The 17,227-nt window shown below is 40.2% G+C and overlaps 1 long non-coding RNA gene across 1 annotated transcript; it reads left to right on the forward strand.

Annotated features, from left to right (window-relative positions):
- Positions 1-8,141: 8,141 nt before the first annotated feature.
- LOC135057540 (uncharacterized) lies at positions 8,142-8,979 on the forward strand. Its single transcript, XR_010244190.1, has 3 exons — positions 8,142-8,252; positions 8,323-8,693; positions 8,775-8,979. It is a non-coding gene; the product is annotated as an uncharacterized LOC135057540 (long non-coding RNA).
- The last annotated feature ends 8,248 nt before the right edge of the window (positions 8,980-17,227 follow it).

The following is a 17,227-nucleotide window of genomic DNA, read 5'->3' on the forward strand; positions in this document are numbered from 1 at the left end:
TTTTCCAATGCATTTTTCACTGCTTCTATTCCCCTATCATGTGGGATGGAGGAATAGAGGGCCTGTACATCCACCGTTAACCACCTATTGGTGTCAGACCACTTGTGATTTTTGACAAGTTTTAAAAGGCTAGTTGAATCTTTAAGATGGGATTTATTCAACAGGACATATGGCTGTAATTTTAAATCGATAAAATGTGAGAGATTAGAAGTAAGTGAGCTTATTCCTGCAATAATTGGACGGCCTTTGCTCTCTTGTTCTTTCCTCCTCTTCTCCATTTGACTAACACCAGCGAAGACCCATACCCCTGATGAAGTCCTTAACGGACGAAACGCGTTGGGTTTTATGAAATATTGTTTTATGAATTCACTGTATGAATTACTATATTGATGTATTATTACACAATATTTTAGATATTATTTTTAATAAATTAAATTGTGTAATTTAGGTCAAGCTGGTTTTGGATTTTATTTGAACAAATTGTTACTGAGCGCCCTCTGAGTATTGTATTTGTATCACTATTTTTGTCACCGTCTAGCAAGGTGACTACTATTGAGGTGCAGCTGTGTTGTACAGCGCGAATTAAGGGTATATTCTTTTTGTATTGTATTGTTGCTAGTTACCCTAGATTCGCTGCAGTTTAATATGTCTGTATTTATGGATAGAGTAAAAAGATCGCAAAGAATTAAACAAATGTTTATGGAGGACGATGATTTAGTCCTTATGGAGGAGAATGAGGAGGATTATTATGAGCATCTTAATTTAATGGAGAAACTCTCCACTAGAGAGATTAAAGGTTGGTATGACGTTATTACGCTCGAAAAATACATAGAAGTAGGGAGAATCCCAAGAGGACTTAGACTTGTAAAAACACCAACCCTTGGTACTGAAAGTGAAAGTTTTATGTCAGAATGGAATAAGGCCCTGACAGATTGTTCAATGAAATTAATTGGTATAATTGTCAATGAACGTAAGAAAGAACTAATTAAACTTGATGAAGAAATAACAAAAGTAGAATCCCTTATGCAAAAATTTGAGGACAGCGAGGAATACAAAAAAGATGTGGGGGACCTATTATCAAAATTAGATAAACTAGAAAATGAGATCGTTATTAGAAAACAAAGGAAGTACAATAGAGATAAGAACGATTATAAAAATGGGAACGTATCTAATTGGTTCAGACTAGAATCACAACCATCAAAAAGTAGACAGATGGAACACAATAGAAATGATTGGCAGGAAGTGATGTATAAACAGCGGGGAAGACAGACTCATCGATCCCCTTATAGGAATAGGAGGTTCTCTTATCGCCAGCAAAATTTTAGAGATAGAATACCTTCAAATCATTACAGACAACAAGAAAGGTACCAACCGTATAGAGAGAGGTATTATGATGATATACCATCGCATTATAATAAATTTGACCATTTAAGATCCCGTTCCTTCAATAGAATTGAACAAGGCCATTCACCCCATGTACCAGAGCGAAAGCAACATTTTTTAGGGGGGCGAACAAATGTTCACCATCATACAAAATTGAAACAAGGGGAGACATTAGAGAAAACTATACCGCAAGGTATGAAAAGAGGTTACCGAGAGGAAGAAGAGGTGGTAGAAGAAATAGAAATAGAAAACACCCCCCAAAAAATGAAAGCATATCCAATACAACAGAAACAGGAATCATTAACTTATCAACGAAAGAACTTTCTACAGCCGAAAAATCGGTATTAGCTAAAGGTCTGAAGTTTGCTCCCAATGGGGGAGCTGATAAGTTCCATCTTTTTATAGATCTAAATAGGTATGTTAGAAACCTGACTGTACAGAGACATTTTCTAAAGAATCCTGTTCCCAGATTATCATATGAGCCTAAGGACAAACCGGTTGTCTCCCTACCTTCAAAATTTTACCCCGTAGAGTCCCGGGGGAGCCATATTGATATTTTTTATGAGTCTGTCAGAGACGACTTTAGAAAAATGAAAACTTATGATAGCAAATACAATAATAATATCAACCCACAGGAAAAAAATGCCATTAAAAATCTGATTAAAGACCCTAATATAATTATTAAATCTGCGGATAAAGGGGGGGCAGTAGTCCTACAAGACAAATCTGCATACCTAAAGGAATCCTATAACATACTGGAAGATACTTCCACGTATATTCAACTCGAAAAAGATCCGACTGTAGAATTCCAAGACTCTTTATATGTACTCTTAAACACCGCAAGAGGAAATAATTTAATTTGTAAAGATGAATTTAATTATCTTTACAAAAAATTTCCCAAAATGCCATTATTTTATCAACTTCCTAAGGTACACAAAAATAGAGAATGCCCTCCAGGCCGTCCAATTATTGCAGGAATAAGCTCACTTACTTCTAATCTCTCACATTTTATCGATTTAAAATTACAGCCATATGTCCTGTTGAATAAATCCCATCTTAAAGATTCAACTAGCCTTTTAAAACTTGTCAAAAATCACAAGTGGTCTGACACCAATAGGTGGTTAACGGTGGATGTACAGGCCCTCTATTCCTCCATCCCACATGATAGGGGAATAGAAGCAGTGAAAAATGCATTGGAAAAGGATTCTAAGAATACAGCGTTAGAAGTTACATTCATTATTGACTGCGTTAGATTCATTTTAGAACATAATTTTTTTGAATTTAATGGTAGTTATCTTCTACAAAAACAGGGTACCGCGATGGGGACTAAATTTGCCCCATCGTATGCGAATATTCTGATGGGCGAGTGGGAGAACAAATTTGTGTATGACAGTGATTTTGAAAGGACCAATATTAAATTATATAGAAGATATATCGATGACCTTATATTTATATGGGACGGTGATTTAAATAGTATAGAGAGGTTCATAGATCACCTGAACAATAATAGCTTTAATCTAAAGTTTACATATAAAACAGATCCAGTTACTATAGATTATTTAGATCTAGAACTGAAAGGATGTACTATAGGAGGAATAACTACCAAAACCTTCTTTAAATCTGTAGATGCTAACAGCTATATTCCTCAAAATAGCTGTCATCACCCAGTATGGAAAAATGGAGTCCCTTATTCCCAATTTGTGAGGGTGAGGAAAAACTGTAGTGACATGACTGACTATTGGGAACAATCGGCCATTCTCTATGAGAGATTTATAGAAAGGGGGTATGAAGCTGGATTCCTGAATGAGGTCAGATTAAAGGCCTCCAAGAGATCCAGGACAGAACTTATAGAGGGCAAATCTGTAACTATCCCCAATAATTCCAACCAATGCAAATCTTTTATCACTCAGTACAGTAAAGATGCGAATAAAATACAGAAGATAATGACTAAACATTGGGGTCTACTACAAAAAGACCCGATTTTAGGACCTACACTGCCGAATAAACCTTGATTAGTCTATAAGAGAGCACAGAATTTAAAAAATTTGATAGCACCTAGTAATCTTAAAAAAGATAAGCCACAAGAATTTTTGAGTGACCATCATGTTCTTATGGGGAACAGGTGGGGATGTTTTCCTTGTAACCAATGCATTTGCTGTAAATATATGCAAAAATCTTCAGTTAAACTTAAGTTGGAGAACGGCAAATTTCACACCCTGAAAGATAGAGTAACCTGTAATACAGAGTACGTAATCTATAAGATCAATTGCCCATGCGGTCTTTCGTATGTGGGAAAGACCAAACGGAAACTTAAGATTAGAATTCAGGAGCATCTAAGGAACATAAAAAATAAAATGATGCAGCATAGTTTACCTCGCCATTTTTTTGAAGTACATCGATCAGATGTGACAGGTTTAACCTTCTCAGTATTGGAACACATTAAATTAGACATGAGAGGAGGCGATAGGGATTTACTATTAGCAAAACAAGAAACATATTGGATATACACTCTGAACACCCAAATTCCGAAAGGTCTAAATGAAGGCTTTGATATAGTCTCCTTTTTAGGTTGCTAGGCTGTGTAAACTTGTAGATATGTACTTAGAATGATATACATTTATGAGTCCCCCTATGTGATTATAGTCCCATCGAGACCAATATACAATAGCATGGCATAGCATGGCATTGTATTGTATGTTTTTTTCGCTGTATATATGTTTTGTCAATAACTAATAATGTAAAGGTATTGGGAAAAGAATGTCTTACTCTCTTTATACTTACTCCAATTGGTTTTATAATGGATCTTAATAAATAGGGACAATAAATGTAATGTTCATGTTCATGTTATGATCAATCTTTAACATATATTAGAAGGCAATAGATATGGCCCCATTCCCGATGTGTAAAATATATTGGTGCTGTAGGACTTTAATGTGGTCACAAAGAAAAGACGTGCGCTTCACCGCTTCAATGGTTGGAGCGCACGGGACAATCCGGAAGTGACGTTGTGCGTTCCACCGTCGCTATGGGAGGAACGCACGAAGATTCGGCCAATGCGCAGGTCCGGAAGTGCAGACGTGCGCTCCACTGTTACTATGGAGCGCACGGGACAACTCGGAAGTGACGCTGTGCGTTCCACCGCTGTTATGGGTGGAACGCACGGCGTTACATAAGGAGAACTTGTTTATCTTCGTTCAATTTTCTCTCTGGGCTTAATTAAATAAGAAATGGGGTAATCAGTAAAAATGCCAAGTGAGGCTGCCCCGATCTGAATTAATACAGAGGGTAGTAATTATACAGCAAACCGTGGAAATAATTGAAGTGAAAGGCGGAAGTAGTATTTAATTATGCCATATTATCATTAGCCTTTCAGACACAAACATCTGTAGAATAAACTTGACCCATATATATAGGCATCAGGCCTTATACTAGTTTAATATTGGTAAAATGTCATATAATTGACTCATCAGATCTAACCCATCAGCAGAGGGAGGAAGTGATGTAAACTCCCTAGGGGTATAAATAGGCCTCAGAAATCTCTTCCAAATCACTTGCCATACAGGAAAGGAGGCAGCAACACAGGTCCTGAATCTCTTAATGTAAGTACTTCTGATGCTCTTTAATAGGTTAATATCAAATTATGCTTTTAGTATAATATAATTTATTTAGTTCTAGTTGGAAGTTATATCTTACCGGCCACTGTGGAGCTCAGAACCTACTTGTTGTCGAACTCTAAAGAATTTTTATTGTAAGTAACAATTAAGACTCTATATTAAGTGCTATTATTGGTCACTAATTAGGTCCTTAATTTAATTCACTTTTGATTCTAGTTAGAAGATGCACCTTATTGGATTTTAAGGAGCTTTTTAGCCCAACTCGTTATCATCGTGCTGAACTTTAAGTAAGTTATAACAAAGTTCAGTTTTTAAATATGCCTATATAGTGCTTTGGACACCCTTAACTATCTCCAATTAATTTCTTAGACTAATTCATCCGGTCAAGATTAGACCATCAGTGAGCAGGTGAATTTGTATTGGAAAGTGAGTATGGCTACATATTCCAATAAGATTCTAAATTCCTTGAGGCATTTGGCCCGTAATACTGTTGAATTTCTTATTTAGACATATTGAACATTGACTGACCATAATATAGGAGTAGTTGATCTCTAATGAAGATTATCTCCAGAGACAGCCAAGTGAGTGATCCATTTTAATTAGATGTAATTCTATATTCAACCTTTCAGTACCATTTAAAACAATATATATATTTTATTCTTAGAATTACAGAGAATAAACTACCGCATTATAAAGAAGAAATAATCCACTCAGAGCAGTTATATTTGCACAGTAAGTTGTTATTTTCTTTTGAAATAAGGCAATTAGGACAAAAAAAAAAAAAAAGCCTGAATTGATTATTGGAGAGTATCTTCTTTTTCCAATGTCTAGTAAAGAATTTAAATATTCATTCTCTATGAAAAATTGTGATGTAATAGTTAATGAAATAATGAAAAAAGGTTTTCTTTTATAAACAATGAAAACGCTACTTGAATATATATCTGTATATCATGATGATTGGTATTGATTCTTTTTTTCTTTGCTCTCTTGTTCTTTCCTCCTCTTCTCCATTTGACTAACACCAGCGAAGACCCATACCCCTGATGAAGTCCTTAACGGACGAAACGCGTTGGGTTTTATGAAATATTGTTTTATGAATTCACTGTATGAATTACTATATTGATGTATTATTACACAATATTTTAGATATTATTTTTAATAAATTAAATTGTGTAATTTAGGTCAAGCTGGTTTTGGATTTTATTTGAACAAATTGTTACTGAGCGCCCTCTGAGTATTGTATATATATATATATATATATATATATATATATATATACATACACACTTTACAATAAACTATTAGACCGGTCAAATAAAATCACTAACAATATATTTGCATAGCTATAGGAGGTGGATCTTAGATGAACTCTGTGCACAGAGAAATTTTCAAAAATAAAAACAATCGGCCATTCTCTATGAGAGATTTATAGAAAGGGGGTATGAAGCTGGATTCCTGAATGAGGTCAGATTAAAGGCCTCCAAGAGATCCAGGACAGAACTTATAGAGGGCAAATCTGTAACTATCCCCAATAATTCCAACCAATGCAAATTTTTTATCACTCAGTACAGTAAAGATGCGAATAAAATACAGAAGATAATGACTAAACATTGGGGTCTACTACAAAAAGACCCGATTTTAGGACCTACACTGCCGAATAAACCTCGATTAGTCTATAAGAGAGCACAGAATTTAAAAAATTTGATAGCACCTAGTAATCTTAAAAAAGATAAGCCACAAGAATTTTTGAGTGACCATCATGTTCTTATGGGGAACAGGTGGGGATGTTTTCCTTGTAACCAATGCATTTGCTGTAAATATATGCAAAAATCTTCAGTTAAACTTAAGTTGGAGAACGGCAAATTTCACACCCTGAAAGATAGAGTAACCTGTAATACAGAGTACGTAATCTATAAGATCAATTGCCCATGCGGTCTTTCGTATGTGGGAAAGACCAAACGGAAACTTAAGATTAGAATTCAGGAGCATCTAAGGAACATAAAAAATAAAATGATGCAGCATAGTTTACCTCGCCATTTTTTTGAAGTACATCGATCAGATGTGACAGGTTTAACCTTCTCAGTATTGGAACACATTAAATTAGACATGAGAGGAGGCGATAGGGATTTACTATTAGCAAAACAAGAAACATATTGGATATACACTCTGAACACCCAAATTCCGAAAGGTCTAAATGAAGGCTTTGATATAGTCTCCTTTTTAGGTTGCTAGGCTGTGTAAACTTGTAGATATGTACTTAGAATGATATACATTTATGAGTCCCCCTATGTGATTATAGTCCCATCGAGACCAATATACAATAGCATGGCATAGCATGGCATTGTATTGTATGTTTTTTTCGCTGTATATATGTTTTGTCAATAACTAATAATGTAAAGGTATTGGGAAAAGAATGTCTTACTCTCTTTATACTTACTCCAATTGGTTTTATAATGGATCTTAATAAATAGGGACAATAAATGTAATGTTCATGTTCATGTTATGATCAATCTTTAACATATATTAGAAGGCAATAGATATGGCCCCATTCCCGATGTGTAAAATATATTGGTGCTGTAGGACTTTAATGTGGTCACAAAGAAAAGACGTGCGCTTCACCGCTTCAATGGTTGGAGCGCACGGGACAATCCGGAAGTGACGTTGTGCGTTCCACCGTCGCTATGGGAGGAACGCACGAAGATTCGGCCAATGCGCAGGTCCGGAAGTGCAGACGTGCGCTCCACTGTTACTATGGAGCGCACGGGACAACTCGGAAGTGACGCTGTGCGTTCCACCGCTGTTATGGGTGGAACGCACGGCGTTACATAAGGAGAACTTGTTTATCTTCGTTCAATTTTCTCTCTGGGCTTAATTAAATAAGAAATGGGGTAATCAGTAAAAATGCCAAGTGAGGCTGCCCCGATCTGAATTAATACAGAGGGTAGTAATTATACAGCAAACCGTGGAAATAATTGAAGTGAAAGGCGGAAGTAGTATTTAATTATGCCATATTATCATTAGCCTTTCAGACACAAACATCTGTAGAATAAACTTGACCCATATATATAGGCATCAGGCCTTATACTAGTTTAATATTGGTAAAATGTCATATAATTGACTCATCAGATCTAACCCATCAGCAGAGGGAGGAAGTGATGTAAACTCCCTAGGGGTATAAATAGGCCTCAGAAATCTCTTCCAAATCACTTGCCATACAGGAAAGGAGGCAGCAACACAGGTCCTGAATCTCTTAATGTAAGTACTTCTGATGCTCTTTAATAGGTTAATATCAAATTATGCTTTTAGTATAATATAATTTATTTAGTTCTAGTTGGAAGTTATATCTTACCGGCCACTGTGGAGCTCAGAACCTACTTGTTGTCGAACTCTAAAGAATTTTTATTGTAAGTAACAATTAAGACTCTATATTAAGTGCTATTATTGGTCACTAATTAGGTCCTTAATTTAATTCACTTTTGATTCTAGTTAGAAGATGCACCTTATTGGATTTTAAGGAGCTTTTTAGCACAACTCGTTATCATCGTGCTGAACTTTAAGTAAGTTATAACAAAGTTCAGTTTTTAAATATGCCTATATAGTGCTTTGGACACCCTTAACTATCTCCAATTAATTTCTTAGACTAATTCATCCGGTCAAGATTAGACCATCAGTGAGCAGGTGAATTTGTATTGGAAAGTGAGTATGGCTACATATTCCAATAAGATTCTAAATTCCTTGAGGCATTTGGCCCGTAATACTGTTGAATTTCTTATTTAGACATATTGAACATTGACTGACCATAATATAGGAGTAGTTGATCTCTAATGAAGATTATCTCCAGAGACAGCCAAGTGAGTGATCCATTTTAATTAGATGTAATTCTATATTCAACCTTTCAGTACCATTTAAAACAATATATATATTTTATTCTTAGAATTACAGAGAATAAACTACCGCATTATAAAGAAGAAATAATCCACTCAGAGCAGTTATATTTGCACAGTAAGTTGTTATTTTCTTTTGAAATAAGGCAATTAGGACAAAAAAAAAAAAAAAAAAAAAAAAGCCTGAATTGATTATTGGAGAGTATCTTCTTTTTCCAATGTCTAGTAAAGAATTTAAATATTCATTCTCTATGAAAAATTGTGATGTAATAGTTAATGAAATAATGAAAAAAGGTTTTCTTTTATAAACAATGAAAACGCTACTTGAATATATATCTGTATATCATGATGATTGGTATTGATTCTTTTTTTCTTTGCTCTCTTGTTCTTTCCTCCTCTTCTCCATTTGACTAACACCAGCGAAGACCCATACCCCTGATGAAGTCCTTAACGGACGAAACGCGTTGGGTTTTATGAAATATTGTTTTATGAATTCACTGTATGAATTACTATATTGATGTATTATTACACAATATTTTAGATATTATTTTTAATAAATTAAATTGTGTAATTTAGGTCAAGCTGGTTTTGGATTTTATTTGAACAAATTGTTACTGAGCGCCCTCTGAGTATTGTATATATATATATATATATATATATATATATATATATATATACATACACACTTTACAATAAACTATTAGACCGGTCAAATAAAATCACTAACAATATATTTGCATAGCTATAGGAGGTGGATCTTAGATGAACTCTGTGCACAGAGAAATTTTCAAAAATAAAAATCAGTCCATATATTGGATTAAAAAATCAATTTACCAGCTGTAATTCGCACCCATGTAGTAGATAATAAGATTTTACTTACCGATAAATCTATTTCTCGTAGTCCGTAGTGGATGCTGGGACTCCGTAAGGACCATGGGGAATAGCGGCTCCGCAGGAGACAGGGCACAAAATAAAAGCTTAAGGATCAGGTGGTGTGCACTGGCTCCTCCCCCTATGACCCTCCTCCAAGCCTCAGTTAGGATACTGTGCCCGGACGAGCGTACATAATAGGGAAGGATATTGAATCCCGGGTAAGACTCATACCAGCCACACCAATCACACCGTACAACTTGTGATCTGAACCCAGTTAACAGTATGATAAACGTAAAGGAGCCTCTGAAAAGATGGCTCACAACAATAATAACCCGAATTTTTTGTAACAATAACTATATACAAGTATTGCAGACAATCCGCACAAGGGATGGGCGCCCAGCATCCACTACGGACTACGAGAAATAGATTTATCGGTAAGTAAAATCTTATTTTCTCTGACGTCCTAGTGCATGCTGGGACTCCGTAAGGACCATGGGGATTATACCAAAGCTCCCAAACGGGCGGGAGAGTGCGGATGACTCTGCAGCACCGAATGAGAGAACTCCAGGTCCTCCTCAGCCAGGGTATCAAATTTGTAGAATTTAGCAAACGTGTTTGCCCCTGACCAAGTAGCTGCTCGGCAAAGTTGTAAAGCCGAGACCCCTCGGGCAGCCGCCCAAGATGAGCCCACCTTCCTTGTGGAATGGGCTTTTACAGATTTTGGCTGTGGCAATCCTGCCACAGAATGTGCAAGCTGAATTGTACTACAAATCCAACGAGCAATCGTCTGCTTAGAAGCAGGAGCACCCAGCTTGTTGGGTGCATACAGAATAAACAGCGAGTCAGATTTTCTGACTCCAGCAGTCCTGGAAACATATATTTTCAAGGCCCTGACAACGTCAAGCAACTTAGAGTCCTCTAAGTCCCTGGTAGCCGCAGGTACCACAATAGGTTGGTTCATGTGAAAAGCAGAAACCACCTTAGGTAGAAATTGAGGACGAGTCCTCAATTCCGCCCTGTCAGAATGAAAAATTAAGTAAGGGCTTTTATATGATAAAACCGCCAATTCTGACACACGCCTGGCTGAAGCCAAGGCTAACAGCATCGACACCTTCCATGTGCGATATTTTAAGTCCACAGTGGAAAGTGGTTCAAACCAATGTGACTTTAGAAAACTCAACACCACATTGAGATCCCAAGGTGCCACTGGAGGCACAAAAGGAGGCTGTATGTGCAGCACCCCTTTTACAAATGTCTGAACTTCAGGTACTGAAGCCAGTTCTTTCTGGAAGAAAATCGACAGGGCCGAAATTTGAACCTTAATGGACCCTAATTTTAGGCCCATAGACAGTCCTGTTTGCAGGAAATGAAGGAAACGACCCAGTTGAAATTCCTCTGTAGGGGCCTTCTTGGCCTCACACCACGCAACATATTTACGCCAAATGCGGTGATAATGTTTTGCGGTTACGTCCTTCCTGGCTTTGACCAGAGTAGGGATGACTTCTTCTGGAATGCCTTTTTCCCTCAGGATCCGGCGTTCAACCGCCATGCCGTCAAACGCAGCTGCGGTAAGTCTTGGAACAGACAAGGCCCCTGCAGTAGCAGGTCCTTTCTTAGAGGTAGAGGCCACGGTTCGTCCGTGAGCATCTCTTGAAGTTCCGGGTACCAAGTCCGTCTTGGCCAATCCGGAACCACGAGTATAGTTCTTACTCCTCTCCTTCTTATGATTCTCAGTACTTTTGGTATGAGAGGCAGAGGAGGGAACACATACACTGACTGGTACACCCACGGCGTTACCAGAGCGTCCACTGCTATTGCCTGAGGGTCCCTTGACCTGGCGCAATATCTGTCCAGTTTCTTGTTTAGACGTGACGCCATCATGTCCACCTTTTGGTTTTTCCCAACGGTTTACAATCAGGTGGAAGACTTCTGGGTGAAGTCCCCACTCTCCCGGGTGAAGGTCGTGTCTGCTGAGGATGTCTGCTTCCCAATTGTCCACTCCCGGAATGAATACTGCTGACAGTGCTATCACATGATTTTCCGCCCAGCGAAGAATCCTTGCAGCTTCTGCCATTGCCCTCCTGCTTCTCGTGCCGCCCTGTCTGTTTACGTGGGCAACTGACGTGATGTTGTCCGATTGGATCAACACCGCCTGACCCTGAAGCAGAGGTTTTGCTTGACTTAGGGCATTGTAAATGGCCCTTAGTTCCAGAATGTTTATATGAAGAGATGTTTCCATGCTTGACCACAGGCCCTGGAAATTCCTTCCCTGTGTGACTGCTCCCCAGCCTCTCAGGCTGGCATCCGTGGTTACCAGGATCCAATCCTGAATGCCTAATCTGCGGCCCTCTAGTAGATGAGCACTCTGCAGCCACCACAGGAGAGACACCCTTGTCCTTGGCGACAGGGTTATCCGCTGATGCATCTGCAGATGCGATCCGGACCATTTGTCCAGTAGATCCCACTGAAATGTTCTTGCATGGAATCTTCCGAATGGAATCGCTTCGTAAGAAGCCACCATTTTCCCCAGGACCCTCGTGCACTGATGCACTGAGACCTGTCCTGGTTTTAGGAGGTTCCTGACTAGCTCGGATAACTCCCTGGCCTTCTCCTCCGGGAGAAACACCTTCTTCTGGACTGTGTCCAGAATCATTCCTAGGAACAGTAGACGTGTCGTTGGAATCAGCTGCGATTTTGGAATATTTAGAATCCACCCGTGCTGACGTAACACTACCTGAGATAGTGCTACTCCGACTTCTAACTGTTCCCTGGATCTTGCCCTTATCAGGAGATCGTCCAAGTAAGGGATAATTGAAATGCCTTTTCTTCGTAGAAGAATCATCATTTCGGCCATTACCTTGGTAAAGACCCGAGGTGCCGTGGACAATCCAAACGGCAGCGTCTGAAACTGATAATGACAGTTTTGTACTACAAACCTGAGGTACCCTTGGTGAGAAGGGTATATCGGGACGTGGAGATAAGCATCTTTGATGTCCAGAGACACCATATAGTCCCCTTCTTCCAGGTTCGCTATCACTGCTCTGAGTGACTCCATCTTGAATTTGAACCTTTTTATGTAAGTGTTCAAGGATTTCAGATTTAAAATTGGTCTCACCGAGCCGTCCGGCTTCGGTACCACAAACAGCGTGGAATAAAACCCCTTTCCTTGTTGCAGGAGGGGTACCTTGATTATCACCTGCTGGGAATACAGCTTGTGAATGGCTTCTAGAACTGCCTCCCTGTCGGAGGGAGACTTTGGTAAAGCAGACTTCAGGAAACGATGAGGGGGAAACGCCTCGAATTCCAGTTTGTACCCCTGCGATACTACCTGTAGAATCCAGGGATCCACTTGCGAGTGAGCCCACTGCGCGTTGAAATTTTTGAGACGGGCCCCCACCATATCTGAGTCTGCTTGTAAAGCCCCAGCGTCATGCTGAAGACTTGGCAGAAGCAGGGGAGGGCTTCTGCTCTTGGGAAGCAGCTGCATGGTGCAGTCTTTTTCCTCTTCCTCTGCCCCGGGGCAGAAAGGAGTGGCCTTTTGCTCGCTTGTACTTATGGGAACGAAAGGACTGAGATTGAAAAGACGGTGTCTTTTTCTGCTGATGTGGAGTGACCTGGGGTAAAAAGGTGGATTTTCCAGCCGTTGCCGTGGCCACCAGGTCCGATAGACCAGCCCCAAATAACTCCTCCCCTTTATACGGCAATACTTCCATGTGCCGTTTGGAATCCGCATCCCCTGACCACTGTCGCGTCCACAACGCTCTTCTGGCAGAGATGGACATAGCACTTACTCTTGATGCCAGGGTGCAAATATCCCTCTGTGCATCACGCATATATAGTAATGCATCCTTTAAATGTTCTATAGTTAACAAAATATTGTCCCTATCCAGGGTATCAATATTCTCAGTCAGGGAATCCGACCATGCGACTCCAGCACTGCACATCCAGGCTGAGGCGATTGCTGGTCGCAGTATAACACCAGTATGTGTGTATATACTTTTTAGGATATTTTCCAGCCTTCTATCAGCTGGTTCTTTGAGGGTAGCCGTATCAGGAGACGGTAACGCTACTTGTTTAGATAAACGTGTGAGCGCCTTATCTACCCTAGGGGGTGTTTCCCAACGCGCCCTAACCTCTGGCGGGAAAGGATATAATGCTAATAATTTTTTAGAAATTAGCTGTTTTTTATCGGGAGAAACCCACGCTTTTTCACACACCTCATTTATTTCCTCTGACTCAGGAAAAAATATTGGTAGTTTTTTCTCACCCCACATAATACCCTTCTTTGTGGTACTTGTAGTGTCAGAAAGGTTCAATGCCTCTTTCATTGCCGTGATCATGTAACGTGTGGCCCTACTGGACATTACGTTTGTCTCGTCACCGTCGACACTAGACTCAGTATCTGTGTCGGGGTCTGTGTCGACCCACTGAGGTAACGGGCGTTTTAGCGCCCCTGACGGTGTCTGAGACGCCTGGACAGGCACTAACTGATTTGCCGGCTGTCTCATGTCGTCAACAGTTTTTTGCAAATTGCTGACATTATCACTTAATTGTTTAAATACAATCATCCAGTCAGGTGTCGACTCCCTAGGGGGTGACATCACCAACGCAGGCAACTGCTCCACCTCCACATAATTTTCCTCCTCATACATGTCGACACACGCGTACCGACACACAGCACACACACACCGGGAATGCTCTGATAGAGGACAGGACCCCACTTAGCCCTTTGGAGAGACAGAGGGAGAGTCTGCCAGCACACACCCAGCGCTATATATATATACAGGGATAACCTTATATAAGTGTTATTCCCTTATAGCTGCTGTTAATTATTGTTATTTGCTGCCAAAAATGCCCCCCCTTCTCTTTTTTACCCTGATTCTGAAGCAGGACTGCAGGGGAGAGTCAGGGAGCCGTCCTTCCAGCGGAGCTGTGAGGGAAAATGGCGCTTGTGTGCTGAGGAGATAGGCTCCGCCCCTTCACGACGTCCTTATCTCCCGCTTTTTTGTGTAAAATGGCAGGGGATTAAAATACATCCATATAGCCCAGGAGCTATATGTGATGTATTCTGTTTTGCCACCTAAGGTATTCTGTTATATTGCGTCTCAGGGCGCTCCCCCCCCAGCGCCCTGCACCCTCAGTGACCGGAGTGTGAAGTGTGCTGAGAGCAATGGCGCACAGCTGCGGTGCTGTGCGCTACCTTAGTCTGAAGACAGGATGTCTTCTGCCGCCGATTTCACCGGACCTCTTCGTCTCTTCTGGCTCTGTAAGGGGGACGGCGGCGCGGCTCCGGTGACCCATCCAGGCTGAACCTGTGATCGTCCCTCTGGAGCTAGTGTCCAGTAGCCTAAGAAACCCGATCCACTCTGCACTCAGGTGAGTCCGTTTCTTCTCCCCTTAGTCCCACGATGCAGTGAGCCTGTTGCCAGCAGGACTCACTGAAAAAAAAAAAAAAAAACCTAACTAAACTTTTATTCTAAGCAGCTCAGGAGAGCCACCTAGATTGCACCCTTCTCGGCCGGGCACAAAAATCTAACTGAGGCTTGGAGGAGGGTCATAGGGGGAGGAGCCAGTGCACACCACCTGATCCTTAAGCTTTTATTTTGTGCCCTGTCTCCTGCGGAGCCGCTATTCCCCATGGTCCTTACGGAGTCCCAGCATCCACTAGGACGTCAGAGAAAACATATTTATAAGTTGTTATATATTGGAATTCCTCAATATGCTGCCACTTGGCAAAGGAGATGATATTGTGCAAAATAACCGCTCCACACTGGAGCCTTACGTGTAGCTTGCACCAGTTGTTATAACACGGGAGAGTCCCATGACAGAAGAGACGGTCTCGGGCTGCGGGAACGGCGCTTCACTGGCGCCTGCTGTGCTGAATAATTACCCGACTTCCAAGCTTTATGAGTCCACGCCTCCAAGTGCCGTATGCAGACACCACAATCACGGTTGTGTTCTCCCGATCTCCGTTTAGTCCACGGATATTACCGCTAGATGATGGTATATTTTGGGGCTGCAAATAAGGCTGGTATAAGGGTCCAATGACTCTCCCGTGTTATAACAACTGGTGCAAGCTACACGTAAGGCTCCAGTGTGGAGCGGTTATTTTGCACAATATCATCTCCTTTGCCAAGTGGCAGCATATTGAGGAATTCCAATATATAACAACTTATAAATATGTTATCTACTACATGGGTGCGAATTACAGCTGGTAAATTGATTTTTTAATCCAATATATGGACTGATTTTTATTTTTGAAAATTTCTCTGTGCACAGAGTTTATCTAAGATCCACCTCCTATAGCTATGCAAATATATTGTTAGTGATTTTATTTGACCGGTCTAATAGTTTATTGTAAAGTATATATACACATATATATATATATATATATATATATATATATATATATATATATATATATTTATATGTAATAAAAAATATAGAATATATGAAATTATTTATTTGTTTTTATTGAACTTTGAGCCATATCATACTATTTATAGCGCAAGAGGAGATTAGTTCAGTGAACTGATATAGTGCAAGGTGATTAAGTACAAGTCAGTCTGCTCCTAACTGTCATTTTTCAAACCCAGCCTGTGACATGGCAATTAGGAGCTGATTGGCTGGTACTTTATCACCATGCAAATTATCATTTCACCAGGTTTAATAAATCGTCCGCTTATTCATTTATGTACGAGTAGTTAGAAGTAGAAGAACTCTAACAGAAACCACTAAGCTCATCTACAGCCACACCACACTGTATATGCCCAATATCACCTGATTTTAGGCCTGGTTTGTTCTTGGATGTGAGACCACCTGGGAATACCAGGTGCTGTAGGTAGTTTTATACTACCAACACCGTTCTCTTGATGCATTCTATTTTGAAACTTATTCATTGATGTTGAAGTTAGAAACAGCAAAAATCATCTACAGCCGCATCACACTGGATATGTCCAATCTCATCTGATGATGGAAGCTAAGCAGTGTTGTGCCTGGTTTGTTTTTGGATTTCAAGTCCTGCCTTCTGGTTTGGCCATGGCACCTCGGATATTTACCAAGGTCATGGCCGTGATGACGACCCTTCACCATCAGAGAATCAGGATCCTGCCAAATCTGGACGACTTGCTGATCCTGGTGAACTCCCAAGAGGTTCTCCACAGTTATCTGGAACTGGCGGTCCAATTCCTACAAGTCCACGGGTGGCTCATCAACTGAAAAAAGTCCTCGCTGGTCCCTGCTCGGAACATGGTGCACCTAGGGGCACTGCTGGACACACACAGCCAACAATTGTTTCTGTCTCCAGAGAAAGTCCTGAAAATTCAGGACAGTATCTTTCTCTCTCGCCCAAGAGTGTTGATACACACGGCGATGCAAGTACTAGACCTCATGGTGTCGGCTTTCGATATGGTAGAGTACGCTCAATTTCATTACCGCCCTCTGCAGAGGTTAATCCTCTCCAAGTGGGACGGC

Source organism: Pseudophryne corroboree, chromosome 3 (genome assembly GCF_028390025.1).
Source record: "Pseudophryne corroboree isolate aPseCor3 chromosome 3, aPseCor3.hap2, whole genome shotgun sequence".
Classification (NCBI taxonomy): domain Eukaryota; kingdom Metazoa; phylum Chordata; class Amphibia; order Anura; family Myobatrachidae; genus Pseudophryne; species Pseudophryne corroboree.